This window comes from Xenopus laevis, chromosome 8S, assembly GCF_017654675.1.
Source record: "Xenopus laevis strain J_2021 chromosome 8S, Xenopus_laevis_v10.1, whole genome shotgun sequence".
Lineage (NCBI taxonomy): Eukaryota > Metazoa > Chordata > Amphibia > Anura > Pipidae > Xenopus > Xenopus laevis.
This window is the reverse complement of record NC_054386.1, coordinates 34,340,162-34,363,532: the sequence shown is the minus strand read 5'-3', so window position 1 is coordinate 34,363,532 and position 23,371 is coordinate 34,340,162. Positions and strand designations below refer to the sequence as shown.

General features: G+C 39.0%; 1 pseudogene; it reads right to left on the bottom strand.

Annotated features, from left to right (window-relative positions):
* Nucleotides 1-347: 347 nt before the first annotated feature.
* On the bottom strand, nt 348-21,980 carry LOC108699994 (annotated as a pseudogene).
* Nucleotides 21,981-23,371: the final 1,391 nt, after the last annotated feature.

The following is a 23,371-nucleotide window of genomic DNA, read 5'->3' as shown; positions in this document are numbered from 1 at the left end:
TCTTTGGTAGATAAACAACATACTGCAGCTTTTCATTTGTACAGATATGTATATATGGTTTATTTTTCTTCTTTGAATAAAATAGTTTTTGTTTCTCTGTTTAAAATAGAGCTCCCGAGACATCATGTAAGACTGGACCAGTACCTGCCCTCTATCTACATATTCACTTTCAGTCGTGCTTTTAGTGTGCAGCAACAACCTGCCTACAAGGCAGAGACATTTCATGTAGAGACCACATTAAAAACAGTTAGAACATTGTCTTTGACTCTATCCAGTAAACGTTTCAGAACAACAAATTAAAACTGTACAGCTGTACAACATGTTTTTCTTTTAACATATTTGTTCCCACACAAGAATTGTGTAGTAAGTGCAAATAATGCTTCTTATTTAATCCAGGATTTGCGGATCTCCTGTTTCCTAGAGAATGCAGATGCTGCCTGATCCCCAGACAGGTAGGCTGCTTTCACTCCTGGTTTGGCAGCTGAAGAGTCTCGAAGCACCGCACTCTTCCTCTTGTCTATGTTCATTGATGCCTGAGCCTGTGCAGTGCTGCTATTGCTCCTCTGTGATGAGTCAAGTGCTTTGATAATCCGACTGGGACGGACAAACACGCCGTGCTTGGGTTTGCAGCGGAAATGCTCCTTGCCTTTTACTGTCCCCTCATGTTTGCCTTAAATCAGAATAAAACATTTTATTTATTTATTTTTAAATCAACTCTACAATTATTTTTATTGGTTGTAGCTTTCTATATATCAACATATAAAAGCAGACTAGTATCAAAGCGATTTATAGAGGGGGCACTAATATTTGTGATGTAACTCATGGTTAATGTCCAAGAGTTGGAAAGTTCATCCCAAATATAATTTGCTTTAACCTTTACCAGGCCTAACCACAGCTAAGAAACCTCAAACTTACATTTCTAATGTTAAAGTGTATGTTTTACAGTCGAATTTCAATGTATTTCTATGGGCGCACGCCTATAGATTTAGCCTGAAGGTTGTAATTGAGTGTGTGTGTTACGATGGTTCACAATAATAAGTGTTAGTGTGGGGTGTTAGCATGTGTGGTAGGGAATGAAACCTTTACTAAAGCACAGAAAAGAGTCCTGTGCATATTATAATTATTATTAACACTAATTTATAAAATACAAATATATTCTGCAGCACACAAGAGGTAAAGGGGGCCCTGCTCAAAAGAGCCTATTATTACCCTGGTACACTTAACCTTTAAGTGTCCTTAACAATTTTAAACCATGGATAAAACACGAGAGACTCACAGATTCGACAGACAGTCGTAGTAAATGAACTGCAGACTTTATTTTAGGCAAATACTGTAAGTCCACTATTTGCCTAACATAAAGTATGTGGTTCTTTATTATGCCTACCTATGGGATCTGTGAGTGCCTGCTGTTCTCTCCATAATGTGATACCTCCAACTTGAGCTGTAGGTCTGAGACATATGCACCCAGACCGTAAAGGGAAAAGTGACTAACGCTGGTGAAAATTCACCAGCGTGACGTTATTTCGGTAACTTCACTAGTGAAGGAGATAAGACTCTAGCGGTACTCCGATCCCTAACGCCAGGTGAATTTTTGCTCTGGTGAAGGGACATAACTACACAAATTCACTAAGATGCGGATTTTACTGAAAGTTACGTTTTGTGCCAGACTTGCCTTCGCCACCTCAGACCAGGCGAAGTGCAATAGATTAGATAGGAGTTCCTAAAAAAATAGTTAAACATTTTTCTAAATCCCAAAAAACGCTGGGTCTATTCCTTTTTCAGGGTGATAGGCTGCAAAAGAGCGTAATTTTTTTGGGGGGTTACCGGCTTTCCCCCTACATTTCCTAACATATGGCACATAAACTATACACTGGGCTCATGTGTAGGTCAATATAACAACTTTATTTCATTAAAGTTTCCCGGGCTTGTGTAGTGTAATATATTTGCTGCAACGTATATGTCCATTGAACTTTAACTTCCCGCCATATACAAATTAGGCAACGCTAGCGCAACTTTGCTTTGCGCAGTAACACTAGCTCAACTTCGCCAGCCTTCGCCGAATTTACGCCTGCCGAAGTGTTGTGATGTGAGCGAAGCAGTTGCTGGCGAATTTTCAGAGGTTACTGAATTTGCCCCTATGTGTAAACTGGCAACAACTTGCACGGCTATACACCAAGAATTTCTGTATCATATTTTTGATCCTTAACAAATTTCCTTGATTTTTCATTTCCCCAGATGTTACATTGTAAAATGGAGTTCTGTTGTTATTTTTGTTTTAAAAAAAAAAAAAAAAAGGAAAATACTCAAATTTGGTTTATTGCCAGTGGACACACAACTATGTGGTTGCATTTTATCTTATTCCTTAGCATTTTATTAGCCTTGACTATGTGCCCTCCAAACTATGCTCATGGGAAAAAGTAGCCAAATTAAAATAAAGAGGTAAACATTTGTAGGTGAAACTTTATTAGAGGATAGCTGAAGGAGACTTCCTTGTGGAGCAGAAAGCCACGTTCCGGATCAGAAGCCATATGTTCCAATAAAGGCTTTTTATTCAAGATTCCTTTGTAGCAGTGCTGTGTTATACATTGGAGTATAAACCTTGGGGTAAACATATTTCTATTTTCATGGTTTTATTTCATAGGATAGGCATATATTTCTGAATACAAGCAAAAAGGCCAATAAAATAGCTTTTTTTCTTCTTACCTAGCCGAGAATGAAGCTCAATTCCAACCCACATACCATGTGAAAAATCGACTGTGCCAATGTATCGCACTGTCCCAGTTATGTTCTCCCCAATGCATACTTGATTGCCAAGTGTGAGACACAGTGAGTTGTGGAAAGGATTATCTTCACAGTCAGAAATATGTAAATTATTTTTTTTCAAGGGAACTATCGTCCGAGAAATGAGCGGGGATTTGCTAAACAAGGCAGCATCACTGAGGCAGTTTGAGTCATGATCATCCTCTGTCAGCCAGTGTTGGCTAGGGGTTTCATTAGAGGGGTCACTTACTAAGTTGCAGTCAGCTCTATCTTTATCTCCATTGGAAAATAAATCTTCAGCCCCCATGAATTCTAATATAGCACACGTGTGCTCCACGGCAACTTCACTGGGCAGAAAATTTACAGTGCTTACTTTAGATTTGTAGGTTGGGGAGTCGAGAGAAGAGCACAACACACTTCTGAACAGGAGAGCAGCAGTTTTTTCAGTAGTGCAATGTGGCACTTTATCAAAGGCACTTTTTTCTATGAGGTTAGGCTGGTTGCACTGTCTGTAGAAATCCTACCGTTCGATCGCTTGTGAGAGTAAGACATGTTATCATTTGCAGAATGGTGAAGCAAAACATCTCGGCTTTCAAAATCCCCAGTATAGGCAATAAATGATCCATGCTGTTACTGGAGGGAACCATTATGTCAGAAAGTGTAGCATTGGATGCACTGCAAGAAGCCGCTAGTAATTCTGCTGGTGGTGGGACTCTGAGAAATCTCTTTCTCCAGAGGTCGAGAGCAAATAAAATCTGCTTTTGAGTGGACCCAGTCCTTGTTGTCCAGACTAGCATTGTAAATACTGAAATCAGCAAATTCTTCTGGGACATAAGGCTGAAAAGTTTGAAAACTACTGGAGTGGATTCCTTTTTTACTGCTCCCACTAAATTCATTATCATCTTCTTCCGACTCCTTTAAAACAAAACAAAAAACAGATACAGCAATGAACATTCATATACACCTTTCTTTTCAGGGAATTCATTATGAGTTGTGTATATCAGGGCCAGGCCGCGCCGCACAGGCACCCGAGGTAAGCCGACGGACGCGGCGCCGGCTTAGCTCAAATGCGCATGCGCAAGGTGGCGTGCGCATGCGTAAGAAAAGCTGTGATTTTTACTTCTTTTGCGCTTCTGCGCATGCGTGAATTGGTGCGAATGTGCGCATGCGGAAATCGCAGAGAAATGCATTGCGCAGGAGCACAAGAAGATGTAAAAACCACCAGACTGGGGGTAGGCGTCAGAGGAGGTGCATGCCTGGCGCCCCCCCTGCTTTGCGCCCTAGGCATGTGCCTACTCTGCCTACCTATATTTCTTTACCACATTAATATCTAGAGCTAATAAAATCTATGAATATGTTTACTTTAGGAAGGTTTTCTTTATTTTATGTGCATCTAGGACTGGTGCTTTATATTATGGGCAGGCTTCCTGCACAGGGTTGAACATCATCAGGGAGGCACCTTAAAGTACAATAAACCCTGCTGCACTGCACAACCACGTTCCCTATCATCCTTTAACATATTACCAAGGTTAAGGCATGCTGGGAGCTATAGTTCAGCACAGCAACATCAGGGTTTTTTCTTAAAGCCATATTGCTAAAAAAAAAAAAACTTTCACCCAGCACTCAGGGCAGCATTAAAAGGCAAACAAATCCTCCAATAAGAACCCCAGCTGCTCTGTGTAAATCAGGCTCCATCTTCTTTGTGCCTGCATTTGGAGTTGGAAGCATTAAGCACAGTTTCCCAGCACTGAACACGTCTTTCCTTCCCATTTTTAATTCCAATGTCATATACTGACCCCAAAGTGGCACAATAATCTCTTTATGTAAGAAAACAGCAACACGGATGACTTTAGTGCTGGTAATTAGCATTTTCACTGGTCAATTTGCTTGCATCTGTAATTAAGTTTTTGGTCAGAGTTTCAACTTCCATAAAGAAATATGGGGCACAGTGGCACAGCTTAATGGTTGGATTTAGTGTCCCTTTAACAGGTTCCCTAGGAGTGTATACCAGTCTCTGACTTGGCTACCTTTAGCAGACCAAATGGCTGCATGGTAGATATATCACAAAGGAATGGGAAGCATGGAAAATATGAGGAGGAATAACAAATGCCCTGGAGAAAGAATCTATGCAAAGTCTACAATTCAGCAATACAAAACAGAGAGCTAAAAGTACTCGCTGTCTAAGCAAAATGACCGAAGGCAAAACGCAGACTTACAATGATATCTTCAGGAGTGTTATTGTTTTCTACTCGCATGCAGATGTCATTAAGTCCTGACGACACAGCAGTGCCAGTGCCAAGTGTCTGGGATGAAGGCATGCTCTGCAAAGGTTGAGACACACAACACATCACAGCACAAAAGCAAACGTGAACACAAATACTACAGTGACATGTTTAAAAATGTGCAAGTGATAAAACAGATGAAAACACAATAAATGTGACACTTTCAAATCTAGAGATGTCGAAACAAGCAATTAATAGGACTCACTTGCAACGTATTTGTGAGAACAATTCTTATAATGAGTCACATAAATAATGACAAAGGAAAAAGTAATGTTATTATATGAACTGTGTCTCATACAAAGGTGCTCAATGGGGTTGCGTGAGTGGATAGGGACTTTAGCTGTGTGCTGATACCCCCTTCCAGTGATATTCCCCTAGTACAGGGCTGTCCAACCGCACCCCCCCATGTGGCCCTCCACATCAAAGTCTTTCTGCTGTGTCTTCTTACCATATGTAAATTTTAAAAGGTATCACTACAGATTTAACTGGCCCCTGCATTGTCTAAACCTCAAACTAATCCCCTGTATTGTTCACACTTGTGACACCTCTATTGTTCACTCCCCTAAAGGCCTGTACTGTTCACACCTGAGACCCAGACTGAAACTGCCCATATTGTTCTCCTGTTCACACTTTATTCAAAATGCTAATGGGGCACCAGCACTGTGTCACTGTATGTAGTACATATTAGACTGGTCCTGATTCCTGCTCTGTTCTGCCTTCCCTATGCTCCCTGTGTGTGTCATACTTTGGTATTTGTTCTGGGGGTTTGTTAGCATTTGAAAATTATTGTAGGTGGCCCCTAAGGTGTTTAATCATATGCTGGGGTACTGTATTAAACACAGGAGGAGGAGGCATATGGATTTATGGTTATGTCTTAATATGACTAAACTTTTTTCACATATGAGTGACATCCTTGCCAGGGCAGGCACAAGGTAGTTTGGCACACCAGGCAAGAGCTTCACTCAGTGCCCCCCTGTCCTGCATTACCATTTCCCCCCTTACCATGATGGTTTTTAAATAAAGAGAGCAAGAAAATGTACAACACTTTTTCATTTATATTACTGCCCCCTGTACCTGTACCAGCAAGTCCAGCAGCCATCCATCATACAGCCCTCCTGCAGCCATCATATTGCCCCCAATCTTTACCTGAGTCAGCAGCAGCCAAAAATAAATCTGATCACATCATATTGCCCCCAAGTATTTATGTACCTGTTCCAGCGCCGAGCCCAGCAGCAACAGCAAACATATGGGCCCCAAATCTGTACCTGGCTGTGCCAGCAGGAAGCTTCACACTTTACAGTAATAGAAAGAATGTCTTCAGTTCAGTGCAACTGTGCAAGGCTGAGAGCAGCGAGAGCCACACCAAGCAGGCCGCCAGCTCTCTGCCTCTCTCTGTCATCACATCAGTGACGTCATTGACGCGTATACGCACATCGCACTGCACCGCACAGAAGGAGCTATTACTTGCTGGCAAGAGGGAGAAGGGGAAGGAGATGGATTCCACCCAACTGGGTGACCATGATTACTGAAACAAATTATTAAATAAATGCTTGAAAAAAGTGCGCCCCTCAATGATGGCGCCCTAGATAGCCGCCTACTCTGCCTACCCCTAGTTCCAGCCCTGATCGGCCCTCCACCATGTAGATTGGAAAAATTCCGGCCCTCGGTACCATAGAAATTGGACAGCACTGCCCTAGTACATACACACCAGAGCAGCTAAACCAGACAAAACTGATAGCAATGTGCACTGAGCTGCAGAGATGGGAAATGACACAAGGCTTGTACTGGGGGTGGGTGGGTGGAACCTCTATCTTATACACTAATCTGTTTCACAGCCTCCCACATTCTTCTATATACAAACTTCTTGCATGTGAATGTTGCAGAATGTACCTTCCATTTAGAGCCACTGTGTCCAATGGGCTCAACATTACAGCATCGGCCTGTTCCCACCACAACAAGCAAGTTCAGGGAATTTCCAGACAATGAAAGATATTGCTCCATAAAGGAAGCAAAAACCCTGTCCCTGTTTTGCCATTTACCCATTCCATACCCTTATTTTCCTTTACATCAAAAAGGAAACTTACCTTGACATTTAAACAAAACAGCATTACACACAGGAAGGTAATTATACACTGGCGACCCACTGCCATTAGAAGATTATTCTGTCTCATTATTAGAAGCCAAGAGATGGCAGCTGCACATTTTAAAATAGTAATTTGCTGGTATTATTTTATATAAATGACTAATGAATGCGTAAAGAAAAGCTCTGCGCTGTGGTCACATGAAATATAGAGCCAAGGTTCTGTACCTCTTGACTGAGGAGAGGCTGGCTTTCATCAATGGCTTGAAGAATTTTGGTGGTTGATGAGTGAATGTTTTGAATGGGCTTGAAGCATGTGTACTGTCCGGTACACTAATAAATTGTCACTTATAACACTTAGGGGCAGATTCACTAAGGGTCGAATTTCGAAGTTAAAAATACTTCGAAATTCGACCCTCGAATTGAAATCCTTCGACTTCGAATATCGAAGTCGAAGGATTTAGCGCTAAACGTTCGTTCGTTCGATCGAACGATTCGAAGGATTTTAATCCAACGATCGAAGGAAAATCCTTCGATCAAAAAAAGTTTAGCAAGCCTATGGGGACCTTCCCCATAGGCTAACATTGACTTCGGTAGGTTTTATCTGCCGAAGTAGGGGGTCGAAGTTTGTATTAAAAGGGAAAGTACTTCGACTATCGAATGGTCGAATAGTCGAACGATTTTTCGTTCGATTCGTTCGATTTCGTTCGAATTCGAACGAATTTAACCAATTCGATGGTCGAAGTACCCAAAAAATACTTCGAAATTCGATTTTTTTTCATTCGAATCCTTCACTCGAGCTTAGTGAATCGGCCCCTTATAGTTAAACATAATGGTCTTTATTTACTAAAAAGGACAAATAGGCCAAAGTGCCATGTCCCTTATCTGTAAGCTGTTATACAGAAAGCTCTGAATTACAGTAAGGACATCTCCCATTATAAGAAAATAAATATGATTTTTACAAATTATTTCCTTCTTTTATCTAATAATAAAACTGTACCTTGAAATTAATGGCAGTTAAAGGAGGTGTTTCACCTTTAAGGTAACTTTTACTTTATAGAATGGCCAATTCTAAGCAACTTTTAAATTGGTTTTCATTATTTATTTTTTATGGTTTTATAGTTATTTGCTTTGCAGCTTTCAAACAGGCGTGGCTGACTCCCTTCTAAAAAAACGGTATCTCAAAGGTGAACCCCTTTAAGATGCATAAATCGATATTGGTCGCAAAACAATCCTATTGGGTTCAATTCATTTTTAAATAATTTTTCCAAATTACGGAAAGATCCCTTATCTAGAAAACTCAAAAAAAGCATTTGCTTTTTCAATGGGGTCAGTGACCCCCATTTGAAAGCTGGAAAGAGTCAGAAGAAAAAGGCAAATAATCAAAAGACTATAAATAATATATAATGAAGACGGGGAACCATCCTTTTAAGGAACAGTATTGTTAAATTCATGAAATATTTGCCTGTACAGTATGTCACATAGTTGGGTGCCCCTCCCCATTATTTACTTCTGAGAGACCCAGCCTCTCTGTGATCTGCTCTTTATATCATTACAAGTCTTTGGTTGCCCCTGTGCTTATATATTAAAATGGATAAAAGACAAGGCTCAAGATTAAAATTTGAATTCTGCACCCATATAAGCCATTTGTCTCTTACTTTCTGCCCTTTACTTTCCCACTGCAGCCAATAACCTGTAACTAAAAAGTGTCAGCAGCTCGGAATCAAAGGACTGGCAGTGGAGTCTACCTATTACGGGACAGCATTTTTCATTATATCCAATAAAGCCTTAACTGTCTTTCTTGGATTGTTGCCTCCCTTAGTCCTGTGTTGCAGTACTGCTTAGCGGTTCCTCTGACTGCTTCTTACACAGAATCATGTGCACTTTCCCTAAGCATTGTTAAGGTTCACACAATTCTGTGTAAAGAGTGATCAAGGTCGGCAGCTTGTAAGCAGCACAGTAAGATGTAGCTCTGACCCTGCCAGTAAATGTCTGCATTTTCTGTAGCACAGAAAAGCCAGTGAAGAAATGATCATATGGAGTCCAACAGGCTGAAACACTATAGTAATAAAAGAAGCATATGAGAAGCTATCAGGGCGTACTGCAATATATTGGTTATTTACTGTAATTTATACATCTAGCTGATTCTCCAAATACAAATACCATACATGTAAAATAACAAAATGTACTTTAATTGTATGCTTCTTTTCGTTTAACTCCTTTATTCAATTCTACCTATACTACTACCTTTTAGTAGCTCAATGAACTGAAATAAGATGCTTTAAGTGGGTTGTTACGAAAAAGCATGTGTTTCAAAAAGATTCTCACCTCCACCAATGTTCTGGTTGAATCACTCACTTGGCTGCTGTAGAATGGTAAGTCTTTATAGCTGGAAGAGTACTCTGTCACATCATACTGACTCTCCGTCCAGCCCTACAGAGTAATTCAATGTATGAGCACCAAACAGCAGTTCACTTTAAATCTAACCAAACAATAATGAAGTAAATATTTTCCAGAATAAAAGTAAAAAGAAAGTAGGTGAACACTATAAAATAACATACAGCAGGGAAAATAAGTATTAAACACATCACTGTTTTTCTCAGTAAATAAATTTCGAATGGGGCTATTGACACGGAATTTACATCAGAGGGCATATTTACCAAGGGTCAAATTTCGAATAGAAAAAACTTCGTAATTCAAATTCAAAAAGACCAACCGAAATTAAGTCAGTCTTTTTTTGGCCGAATAGGTCCGTTCTCGCATGAATAGGTCCGTATTCGGTCAAATTCGAATTGTACGAATCGAAAGAATAGCGCATTCGATTGAATTCAATTCCAAGTTTTTCCCCAAAAAAATTTGATTTTTCAAAGTCCTCCAATTGACTCCAAATAAGTTCTAGGAGGTCCCCCATAGGCTAAAACAGCAATTTGGCAGGTTTTAGATGTGGCGAATGGTCGAAGTCGAATTTTTACAGAGATAGTACATGATAAATTTCTATATTCAAATTTTTTTCAAATTCAAATCGAATTTGGACTATTCCCTAGTTGAAGTACACAAAAAATAGCTCAAAATTTGGATTTTTTTTTCATTTAAAAAGTCACCTTGACCTTTGATAAATCTGCCCCCAGATGTCGCTAACAACCCAAGTAATCCACACATACAAAGAACTCCAAAGAAATAAGTCCATGAATTAAGTTTTGTGTAATAAACTGGAATGACACAAGGAACAGGTATTGGAGCACATCTAGCATTTTCTACAGAACTGGCAACCTAGAGTCTAGACCTGTAATTAATCACTTCTTAAAGTCGACAATTATACCTACGTGGTTATTCTTATTACTAGAAACCCACATGACTTTCTGGTTTGAGAATGTCTGGCCCCTTATAACTTACACAAAGACAAGACCCAAACTTGATCATTTCTGGTAGAATTAATATAGTAAATATGGGCCGACACACCAAAATTGTATATGTGATCATGTACCCCCTATATACACGGCATAACAACAGTTCAGAATGCTCACTCCACTTATCCTAACCCTAATCTGATAGGGGACAAGGCCCAAGATAACTTTTTTACTAAACCCTACCCCTGTTGGGGGTTTGGCCTTCTCCAACCTCAACTTTTACTGTATCTTCTTGCAAATTTCACACTGGTTACATAGTCAGAGTAGTGCAATACAGATGGCGTTAGTAGGGCGTATACCCACAAGAGATAAAGTTTATCATCTGTTTAAGGGATTACAGTAACATTTTGTGATGTATTTTTCTGAAGGAAGAAATGTGGTATTAGAATTGGAAAAGACTAGAGATGAAGTGGCTTAGAGAGTGTGACTGTTTACAACTGTTTAAGCCTGTGTAAGATTTCTTATTATGTACATAACAGCGAGCAGACAGTGCTTAGCTAAAGAAGTAGCTAGAAATGTTGTATATTATGTTTTGGGTTTCTCCACGAGCCCAAGGCAGCCAGAGCCCATTAGCAGGGAAGATCTGTGTCTCTGAATGTGCCCCAGTAGCTTCCAATCTTCTTTTTTGTTGATTGACTGCACATGCTCTGTACTGCTGTCACTTACTGAGTTTAAGGACCCACTCACAATATACAGTATATACAGAATAGAAATGTCAAAATATATGACTGATTAGCAATTAATACAGATAATTACTACATGGCAGCACAGAAACCTGTGCAACTAGCATCAGAATTTAATAATCAGCCCTGTAGCATCAGCTTATATTACAGGCAAACCTAATTTTCTGCTTGATAACCCCTATGATTAGTTTCTCAACTGATGACAGAGCCCACTGAGCATGTGAGTGTCGTAGACACTTTCCAAGATGGTGACCCCCTGTGACAAGTTTGAAGTGCTGGATTATTGCTGCTATTGAGAAGCTGAAATAGGATAGTGCAATAAGTTCAGTATATGAAATATGGCATTTTTAGCCATATTCATTTTGAAGGTTTAGTTCTCCTTTAATACAAGAAAAGTTGTGTGTACACCTAGGGAGAGAATTATAAATTAAAATAGATTTTTCTTGTCAAAGTTCCTGGGTATTTATCGTTTTGTCATTTTAACAAGAGATACCAAACTGAAACAGAATCGTAGTTTGCATTAGGGTAATACATTTTTACTTTCTGCTTTACAGCTACATGACTTTCAGACTTCAAAGACTGAACACCAAAACAAACATATCCTGGAATTGGTGCATTCATATACTTTTATCTATTTATCAGTTAATAACACACAGTGTATTTCAATAGCTGCTTGTTTTGCCATTTTTTAAAGGAGAAGGAAAGCTACAGAGGCATTTTATTGCCAATAGATTAGCTGCAATAGTGCAAGCTAGAATGCTATATTTATTCTGTAGAATGTTTTACCATACCTGAGTAAACAGCTCTAGAACCTCCCTGTTTGTTTAGTATAGCAGTTGAAGTATTAGTTTGGTGTGACTCACTGCCTGAGTCTCTCCCTGCTCACTTATAGCTCTGGGCTCAGATTACAGCAGAGAAGGGAGGGGGGAAGAGGAGCAAACTGAGCATGCTCACGCCCAGGGCAAGGAGGTTTAAGATGAAAACAGGAAGTCTGATACAGAAGCCCATGTGAAGGAAAGAAATGATGTGTTTCTTTTAACAGAGGATTCAGAGCAGCACTACTTTGAGGATTTACTGGTGTATTTATGTGGATAAGGCTTACTTGGTTTTACCTTTCCTTCTCCTTTAAATACCCTGCCAAGATATGCCATAGATAAGTGGCCCCCAACAAGTGGCTCATGAGCAACATGATGCTCACCAACCCCTTGGATGTTGCTCTTAGTGGCCTCAAACAGGTGCTTATTTTTTAAATCCAAGCTTGGATGTAAGTTTTGGTTGTACAAAAACTAGTTGTACTGCCAGGCAGAACCTTCTGTAGGCTGCCTGTTCACATGACAGTTACTGAATAGCCAATCATAGCACTTATTTGGCACCCCAGAGACTTTTTTTCATTCTTGTGTTGCTCCCCAACTCTGTTTATATTTAAATAGGCTCATAGGTAAAAAAAAAGGTTGGGGTCCCCTTCCATAAAGTGTATTTCCCCATGTGTTATTAGCCTAAAAGCATTTTGTGTTTTGCTCTGCCTCCACTTAGCATTATTTAATCCTTTCAACACATCTCTTTGATTTTGTTTATGCATACTACAGTGAAGTGAATGTGAACAATGGAGATTTTACATCTTGCAATAAAATTAGCCTTCATAGACTTGACCTAATTGCTGGTGATGAAGATGACAAGGTAAAGACGGCTAGAAGATGTCTGCAAAATAAATAATAATAAATAAATAAAATTGTGAAATTGCAAACTGGATAGCTGCTGAATAAAAAAACTAAAATACAAATAAAAAAAATATCACTCTCTACATCATACTAAAATGAATATACCTGTAAAGATAACAAAAACAAAATAACTGCTGATGTACAAAAGCTGCAAATACTTTATATACTAGTACTAAATATGTTCCACAGGACCACGTCCTTAGCTGCAGCCACACACAAGCCATGCCCCCTGTTGTTTACAAACTGAATGATTGGCCCTGCTTTTAGTCTTTGCACAGCAGCAAGAGTGGGCCACTTTGCATCAAGGTTAGTATAAGAGGTATTATAAATGACTGCTGCTCATGAATGCATATCCTAGCGTATACTAAAGACTGCAGGGAATGATAGGAACTGTAACATCAGGACTAAAACAGAATGAACTTCCCAGCCACAGAATTCCAGTACAAATATACACTTGCATTTTGGTGGGATTGGTAGTTTATGCAGCCTGACTGCGGAATATGATGGTATTTGTATTTATCAGAGACGAAGAGGAATGGCTTTTGTAAAGGGAGATTATGATCCATGAAGGAAAAGCATAGCTCACATTGTGCATGTTGGGTGTGCTGAGGCTTCTTCGGATGAGCTTCGTCAGAGCTTCTTTAACAGTGACAGCCTATGTTATGGGGAGAGAACCATTTGTGTTAGCAAGCTTATTTCCAGATACAGACAAGCCACTACTCTTTTATTACATATAACAAGGTTTTCAAATAAATATCAAAATAAAGTTTCACTGTAAAAAAAATGTTCCTGAACTGACTGGGTGCAATGTCATAAATAAGATTCTTGTTATTCACATTACCATGGTTTTCTCCATGACAACTGTTGAGGTTTTAATATGCAGTTGTCCTTACACACGTTTAAAGTGTACACCACATGTTCAATAAAGAATAGCTGATTTCTAAAACCTGCTTTTTAACAGCACTAGCCCTGGCACATTCCATTCAAGCCAACTGGACCTGACATTTTAATATCTATCATTTGTTATGAACACAGGAATATACCCATTGTGTCGCTACCTACCTGCCTGAGCGGCTCAAGGCTCAGTATATTTTCCACCTGCAAAACCCCCGTGTGTATTTCTCAATGTAAGACTCTTCATCTGCAGTTCCCTCATTTTCACTTCTTGCCGCCGTCAAAGCCAGTGTTTCACAATCTTCCGTCTCTCCTGTTGCCTATTAGGGTCAGTATAATGGTTAAAATATTTTCTTTTTTGAAACAATTTAAGTGTCAACAATCTGAAACTTTTAAAATATGCATGCACAACTTATCACTATTTTGTTTAAAGGAGAACTAAAGCTAAAAGAAGTAGCCATATATGTTTCGGGTTTCTGTACCAGCCCAAGGCAACCACAGCCCTTTAGCAGGGAAGATCTGTGTCTCCAAAGATGCCCCAGTAGCTCCCCATCTACTTTTCTACTGATTCATTGCACATGCTCTGTGCTGCTGTCACTTGCTGAGCTTAGAGACAGACTCACAATATACAGTACACACACAGAATAATACTGTAATAATTATCACAAATAATTACATGGCAGCACAGAAACCAGTGCAATTAGCATCAGAATATAATAATCAGCCCTGTAGCATCAGATTATATTACAGACCAACCTAATTTTCTGCTTGATAATTTGTGACGACCCCTAAGATTAGCTTCTCAACAGCTGCTCAGAGCCCACTGAGCGTGTGAGTATTGCAGACACTTTCCAAGATGGCAACATGTTTGAAGTCCTGGATCATTGCTGCTTTTGAGAAGCTGAAACTTTAGGATGGTGCAATAAGTTAAGTATATAAAATATGGCATTTTTAATCATATTCATTTTTAGGGGTTTGATCTATTTTAACTGCTATTTTAACTGCTATAACATACCCAATACTATGACTGGAGTAGATTTTCACAATTCTAGTTCTTTAGTAATAGGTGTTTGGTGTTTCGTGCATCACATGATGATGGTTTAAATTTGTTCTCACATTACATGAATAGATTAAACTTTTCTTGCATAACTTAATCTAACTATTAATTAATGACTAAAGGAAATACTCATAATATCCTCCCAGTATTATTGCTACAATCAGAGAATTACTCGCAAGTTACAGGTAAGGTCGGCCTCTCACAAAGTCAGTGCTGCTGCATGTAGGTAGAATTGTATTGTGCAATTCATCAGCTGCAGAGGGCATTGTGCAAAAAAATATACATATTATATATATATATATATATATATATATATATATATACATATATATACATATATATACATATATATATATATATATATATATATATACACATACATACACACACACACACATATATATATATATATATATATATATATATATATATATATACACATACATACACACATATATACATATATACATATATATACATATATACATATACACATATATACATATATACATATTGTTCATTTTACCGCACTATTTTACTTTCTTGGTGTAAATTTAACAAGTTTAAAAACATGGCACCAACTTGCAATAACCAGACAATTCTTAACTGCATGTTGCCTTGTTAGGATTTACTATGTACATCAGAAAACCAAAAAGACAAAGGGCTACCTTTGGAATGTTGGACACAATCTCATAGTTTACGCCACAGGAGTGCAGAATATTTTTTGTTGACATCCGTCTTTTTAGGCTCTGTAAAAATCTGCAAAGAAAGTTTTGGATATTAAAGCTAATAAGTAAATACAATGACCTCTCTCAAGCTCTGATGAAATTACACCAGCGATGATCTACCCAATCATGACCAAATTGTACATACATCTGTCCACCCACATTCCACTAAACAGAGATAGGAAGAAATGAATCAAGGATAAAAGTAATTTATAGATATTATCTAGAACTGTTGTGCCTAATAATGAAAAATACAAAGTGTAGGTTGGGTCAATTTTACAAAACAGCTGCCAATTTAGAGGGTGCCAGGAAAGGTAGTTTCTTTGGACACAACCTATAACCCTTCTACTTTAATTTCCTCATTTAACTTCTTTGGGGTCCAACATACTCTAGGAAGAAATGTTTGAATCATGTTGCAAAAAAAAAGTCTTTAAAGCTTTTTTTCTTTTAATTAAAGTAAATTATAAAAAAAAAAATCATGTTTTACCATTTTACTGAGCATGCAGTAACAGGTGAGAAATCAATTTAAGGTAATCAAGTTTGTTTGTTGATGTGAACTCTGTAAATAAATAGGTACTGGCGTGGGACCTTTTATCCAGAATGCTCAAGACCTGGGCTTTTCTGGATAACAGACCTTGGATCTTCATACCTTAGTTCTACTAGAAAATCATGTAAACATGATATAAACCCAATAGGCTAGTTTTAAGGTTCATGATATCTTAATTGGGATCAAGTACAAGTTACTGTTTCATTAGAGGAAATAATAGCGGATCCCATACCTGAACCTGCTTATTATAAATAAATAGGTACCTGCTTATTATATTCATTCACTGCAATCCTTTTACATAAAACCAGCTCTAGCGCAGCAGGGTGACTAAGCTGCACTGTGACCCTCACAATCAGATAGGCCCTCTCATTCTGACGTGTCACCCTGTTCAAATGCACCGAGTCATGGATGGACGAAACCTGTAGAATAAACACACAACAACACTGTCAGGACACTGCATCTTACATTTCCTGATGGTGCACAGACCACTGCTATATTCAATGTCCTTACTTAAAGATTTGAAAAAGCTTTATTTCTAGGAAAGGCAATATACTGAATCTCCGTAAGCTTGTTAGCCTGGCAATAAATGAAAGCATAGCAATTACACATGACAAATGGAATTTAAACCACATGGTTTATTTGTCACAAAGACATAAAAAAGTACACAATTGTAGCCTAAGAACCGATGAAGAATCCAAGACCCATACCCTGAAAGTAGGTAGCTTTGACCAACTGCTATAGATGTCAGAGTATGAATCCGCAAGAGGGGAAAAGGACAGACTTGTATTCTGACTGTCAGGGCATCTTTCCCCATGCATCATGTAATAATCTATGTGAAGAGAAGGCTTGAACTCTTGAACCAATCACTAGTACAGGTATGGGACCTGTTATCCAGAATACTCGGGACCTGCAATTTTCCGGATAACAGATCTTTCTGTAATTTGGATCTTCATACCTTAAGTCTACTAGAAAATATAAATAAACTCAATAGGCTGGTTTTGTCTCCCATAAGGATTAAGTATATCTTAGTTGGGATCAAGGTACTGTTTTATTATTACAGAGAAAAAGGAAATCATTTTTAAAAATTTGGATTATTTGGATAAAATGGAGTCTATGGGAGACATCCTTTACATGGAGCTTTCTGAATAACAGATCCCATACCTGTACTGATGATGTATTTTGGATGATTGGTACTTTACATAACACTCATCACATTTCTAAATTGATCAAATATCACAGTGGAGCAAAATTCTGAGCTGCAGGAAGCATATCCCACTCCAATGTCTTGCACATGTAATGTACAAAGGCTAGCTGCCTGGAGTGCCTTCTTATGGAGATCACCACCCATTTTATATTGGATAAAATTAATATAACAATATACCTTTTAACTGTTTGTAGGTACAGTTAGATAAATACAGTAGAAGGTGGACACCCTTCCAGTTTTCACCTCCCCTCAGAAGACACCACATCACGTTTGAGTGACAACCCATAGTTTTGGGTAAAAAAAGCAGCTGGTCCAAAAAACAGGTATTTGTTTGAATGAAAGGCAGGGATATGAAAAGAAAGTGAACTAAAATCATAATTACTATTAAAATTCTAGCTCCAATTATCTTTCATTTTGCAAGAAAAACAAAACAAAACTGTTTTTGGGTACTGATCTCTGAGTGTGAAACATAACTGCATGCATCTCTACACATTTTACCTTGTTTGTTGATGATTTTCTGTATCTGGTCATCTAAGTATTCCTTCCGCTTTATCAGCGTGTCAGACGACCTTTCGCAGACACAGTTTAAATCCTCGTCCTGGTGATCGAAACAAAATGAAAAATATATCAAACTTGTGCTTGATACATTGCCACCTGCCACCCGAATGTGCTAGAGGAAACAAGTGATGACATTAAACAGTTTTCTGCTATTCTTTAGACAAGGAATACTATGTACTATACACTTCACAAAAGAACAATGACCACAAAAAAAAGACTATTACAGTCACTTATTCCAGATATTTGTCCATATGGTCTTAAATGTGTTACTAATTCACTGATACAATACAAATACAGAACATCTAAAAATATATTTGTTTCTAATGGACAGCTGTTAAACTAGATAACAACAGTAAACAGTCAGGCCCGGAAAGGCCACCTAGGCCCGGGCCTAGGGTGGCGGGATTTTAGGGGGGCGGCATGCTGCCCAACCACACCCACATTGGTTCAAAAACACTGGGGATGCATAGTTACATAGTTAAATTGGGTTGAGAAAAGTCCATCAAGTTCAACCCCTCCAAATGAAAACCCAGCATCCATACACATACCCCTCCCTACTTTTAATTAAATTCTATATACCCATACCTATACTAACTATAGAGCTTAGTATCACAATAGCCTTTGATATTATGTCTGTCCAAGAAATCATCCAAGCCATTCTTAAAGGCATTAACTGAATCAGCCATCACAACATCACCCGGCAGTGCATTCCACAACCTCACTGTCCTGACTGTGAAGAACCCCCATACGTTGCTTCAAATGAAAGTTCTTTTCTTCTAGTCTAAAGGGGTGGCCTCTGGTACGGTGATCCACTTTAAGGGTAAAAAGGTCCCCTGCTATTTGTCTATAATGTCCTCTAATGTACTTGTAAAGTGTAATCATGTCCCCTTGCAAGCGCATTTTTTCCAGAGAAAACAACCCCAACCTTGACAGTCTACCCTCATAATTTAAGTCTTCCATCCCTCTAACCAATTTAGTTGCACGTCTCTGCACTCTCTCCAGCTCATTTATATCCCTCTTAAGGACTGGAGTCCAAAACTGCACTGCATACTCCAGATGAGGCCTTACCAGGGACCTATGAAGAGGCATAATTATGTTTTCATCTCTTGAGTTAAAGTTCTGTCTTGCATTAAAAAGGGCATTATTTGCTTTAGTAGCCACAGAATGACACTGGCCAGAATTAGACAATTTGTTATCTACAAAGACTCCTAGATCCTTCTCATTTAAGGAAACTCCCAACACACTGCCATTTAGTGTATAACTTGCATTTATATTATTTTTGCCAAAGTGCATAACCTTGAATTTATCAACATTGAACCTCATTTTCCAGTTTGCTGCCCAGTTTTCCAATTTAGACAAATCCCTCTGGAAAGTGGCAGCATCCTGCATGGAACCTATAGTTCTGCACAATTTAGTATCATCTGCAAAAATAGAAACAGTACTTTCAATGCCCACCTCCAGGTCATTAATAAACAAGTTGAAAAGCAAGGGACCTAGTACAGAGCCCTGTGGTACTCCACTAACAACACTGGTCCAATTAGAAAATGTTCCATTTACCACCTCTCTTTGTAGTCTATCTTTTAGCCAGGAGATACAATCATTTTCTAAATTTCCCATGCACCAATCCCCATTGATGATGAAAATTTGCAAGAATAAAGGGGGGGGGACAGAGGCGATGAACGGCAGTGGGCCTATTGACACCCACTTTGTAAATCCGGCCCTGAAAACAGTTTAATGGCAAATGTTTGGAATTGTGCTGATGCTTCTGCTTTTCCTGCAGGTATCCAAAAGACAGGTAAATGCTCATACACCATTAGTACTGCGTATATTGTCCTCAAAAGTGCCATGGCTGAAATGTAGCCATGAATAACTCTTCCATGCAAATTAGCCCATTCATGCACCATGCGGCTGATCAGCAAGTTTGGTATGTGTAGGTGAAAAGGGCAGAAAGCACAAAGATACAGTAAAAGTTAGTGCACTGTGATTTCACCACATTTATATTATATATTAATTTTCTAAAATGATTTATCCAATTGTGCAATCTCAAGTCAATGACTAATTGCTATAAAGCTATAGAAACCCTTAGTTTTTACAATAACTCCCTTAATATTCATGCTTTCAAAGGAACAGTGAATAATAAAAATAAATGGCAAACACAGTATCTAAGAGGGAATCATTTAGGTCAGGGCTGTTCAACTGTCGGGCCGGACTTCCTCCTTGTATGTCCCCCACATGAAAGTCTGCATGCTTTCCTTAGCTTGTGTAAGCTTTATAATGTATCAGTACTGAAATTAGCTATAGCTTTCCTTGTCTCCTGCTCTATTCTGCCTTCTCTATGCTCCATGTGTGTGCCATACTATGCCTGTGTGCCATACTCTGCCTTCCCTATGCTCCCTGTGTGTGTCATACTTTGCCTGCCCTATGCTCCCTGTGTGTGTCATACTCTGCCTGCCCTATGCTCCCTGTGTGTGCCATACTCTGCCTGCCCTATGCTCCCTGTGTGTGTCATACTCTGCCTGTCCTATGCTCCCTGTGTGTGCCATACTCTGCCTGCCCTATGCTCCCTGTGTGTGTCATACTCTGCCTGTCCTATGCTCCCTGTGTGTGCCATACTCTGCCTGCCCTATGCTCCCTGTATGTGTCATACTCTGCCTGCCCTATGCTCCCTGTGTGTTTGCCATACTTTGCCTTCCCTATGCTCCGTCTGCCATACTATGCCTGCCCAATGCTCCCTTGTGTATGTCATACTCTGCCTATCCTACTCTGTACCCTGTGGGACGTGATTTGTTCTTGGGGTTTCTTAGCATTTGGAAATTGTTATCAGGGGCCTCTAAGGTGTTTAACCATGTGATGTGGGGGTGCTGCGTTATCCACAGGGGAGCAGACGGCATATGGATTTAAATGTTTATGGTATATTTAAGAGTATACAAAAGGGGGGTTGTGGGAGCACTCACATTGCGAAGTAGAAATGTATATAAGTATAAGGGAAGTGCTACTGACATAGCCAAATGGGTCAGTGCACATTCAGTAGATATGCAAATGCATGTGTTCACAAAGACACGGGTTTTTAGTTACAAAGTTATGATCATAAAGTTGAAAAGCCACCATACAACGTCAAGGTAAACCCCATATGGCGGTCCCTAACTTGTTTACCTCCAGTCATAGTATAGAGGATCCTGTGCCTCTCTGCATAATAGCATTAGTTGAAGTAGAAGTCTGCTGAACCTTGGTTTCTGTCTGAGGGCTAGATCCTCCCCCGCTGCTAAACTTGCAGCTTTTAAGAGAGAGTGATTAGCTTTTCATTCTATTAGCAGAAGTCTGGTCAGAGGGAAATTAGTCAGTTCTTTCATTATAAACCAAGCATTCTGATGTCTACACTGCAGCTCTGAAACTCCATGTCATGTCCAGTCATTACCTGATCACTGTCCAATCCCCTCTGAAGCTTTGTTGATCTAGCAGTGATGCAGCCCACAGACACTGAAAGGATTGCTTCAACCATAAGAGGTAAAGTTCCACAATTCTGCATGGGCTTCACAGTCACTTGAATTCTTCGAGAATGGCCCTAACCAACAACAAAAGTGTTTAGCAAAAGAGAAAATGTAGGAATAACATTGTCAGTTTATGAAAACCGTGGCTTACCTGCCTCAGCTGAACGACCCCACCAGTGATCACGTCTTTAGCCTCATGCAGCTCTACACATGTATATTCCCCATTTACATTTAGCTCATAGATAGAAATCCATATATCTATTTGACAGGTTACTTCACTTCACCTAAGAAATAAAATATGTGAAACAAGTTCTAGATATGCTGGGCATGGACAGTCATGCAGAACAAATAGGTTGTACAATTAATAATGAATGGAGGGCACACCAAAACTTTCAAAGATTAGCGAGAGGTGCAGAAACAAATGTTACCCCTACTGAAGGTAACCAATATCTATAATTAATCTACTTGTTTGCACACTCAAAATCAAAGCAGAAACAATTCAACGTGTGGGTGGTTTTGAAAAAGGCAAAGGCCTTGGTGCCGAAACGTTGGGGCCATTCTCATTTTTCTGGTACGTGTATCCGCTCCCTTGCTGATTTCTTGCTTGCTACATATAACTAATGGGTGGTTGATATTCTATGCTATTTTTTTTAATTGTATAAATTATGCCATATGTCGTAAGGCGTTGTCTATGTAAAATGTTTCTGAACAAAAAGTAAAAATTATTTTTTTCAAACCACCCACACGTTGAATTGTTTCTGCTTTGATTTTAAGAACAAATAGGTTGAGCAAAAATCAGCACAGATGGGGTTAGTGTATATATAAGCTAATCTGGTGGCTGGAAGTAAATCTACAGACCCCAAGCTCTTAGTGCTATCAGAATGAGTGAGAAGACATTGATACTAAGGGGCACATTTACATAGGGTCAAATATCGAGGGTTAATTAACCCTCGATATTCGACTGTCGAAGTTAAATCCTTTGAATATCGAAGTCAAAGGATTTACCGCAATTCGTTCGATCGAACGATTAAATCCTTCAAATCGAACGATTCGAAGGATTTCAATCCATCGATCGAACGATTTTCCTTCGATCAAAAAAAGCTTAGGAAGCCTATGGGGACCTTCCCCATAGGCCAACATTGATGTTCGGTAGGTTTTACTTGGCCAAGTAGGGGGTCGAAGTTTTTTTTAAAGAGACAGTACTTCGATGATTGAATGGTCGAATAGTCGAACAATTTTTAGTTCAAATCGTTCGATTCTAAGTCGTAGTCGAAGGTTGAAATAGCCAATTCGATGGTCGAAGTAGCCAAAACACACTTCGAAATTCAAAGTTTTTTGCATTTGAATCCTTCACTCGAGCTAAGTAAATGTGCCCATTTGTATAGGGGAGAGGAGATTTAAAGGAACAGTTTAGTGTAAAAATAAAGACTGGGTAAATAGATATGCTGTTCAAAATGAAAAATGTTTCTAATATAGTTAGTTAGCCAAAAATGTAATCTATAGTGGCTGGTGTAAAGGAATGTCTACTATAACAGAACATAATACAACTTCCTGCTTTGCAGCTCTCTAACTCTGAGTTAGTCAGCGACTTTAAGGGGGGCCACATGGGACATAACTGTCAGTGAGTTTGCAATTGATGCTTAGAATGAAAGTCAGATTCAAAAGCAAATAGCTATGATCCATGTGCCTCCCCCTCAAAGTCAATGATTGGTTACTGCCTCGTAACCAATCAAAGGAAACCAAGAGAGCTGCAAAGCAGAAAGTTGGGTTCTGGCTATTATGTTGAAATTAAGTCACACAAACCTTTATAGATTACATTTTGCATTTAACTAACTATACTGAAAACATCTTTATTTTGTACATCCTATCTATTTAACCAGTTTTTATTTTTATACTGAACACCTTGATGCTACTGGAATTAAAGTTACAAGCTGTCACAAAGCCGAGCAGCCGTCACGATACATCACA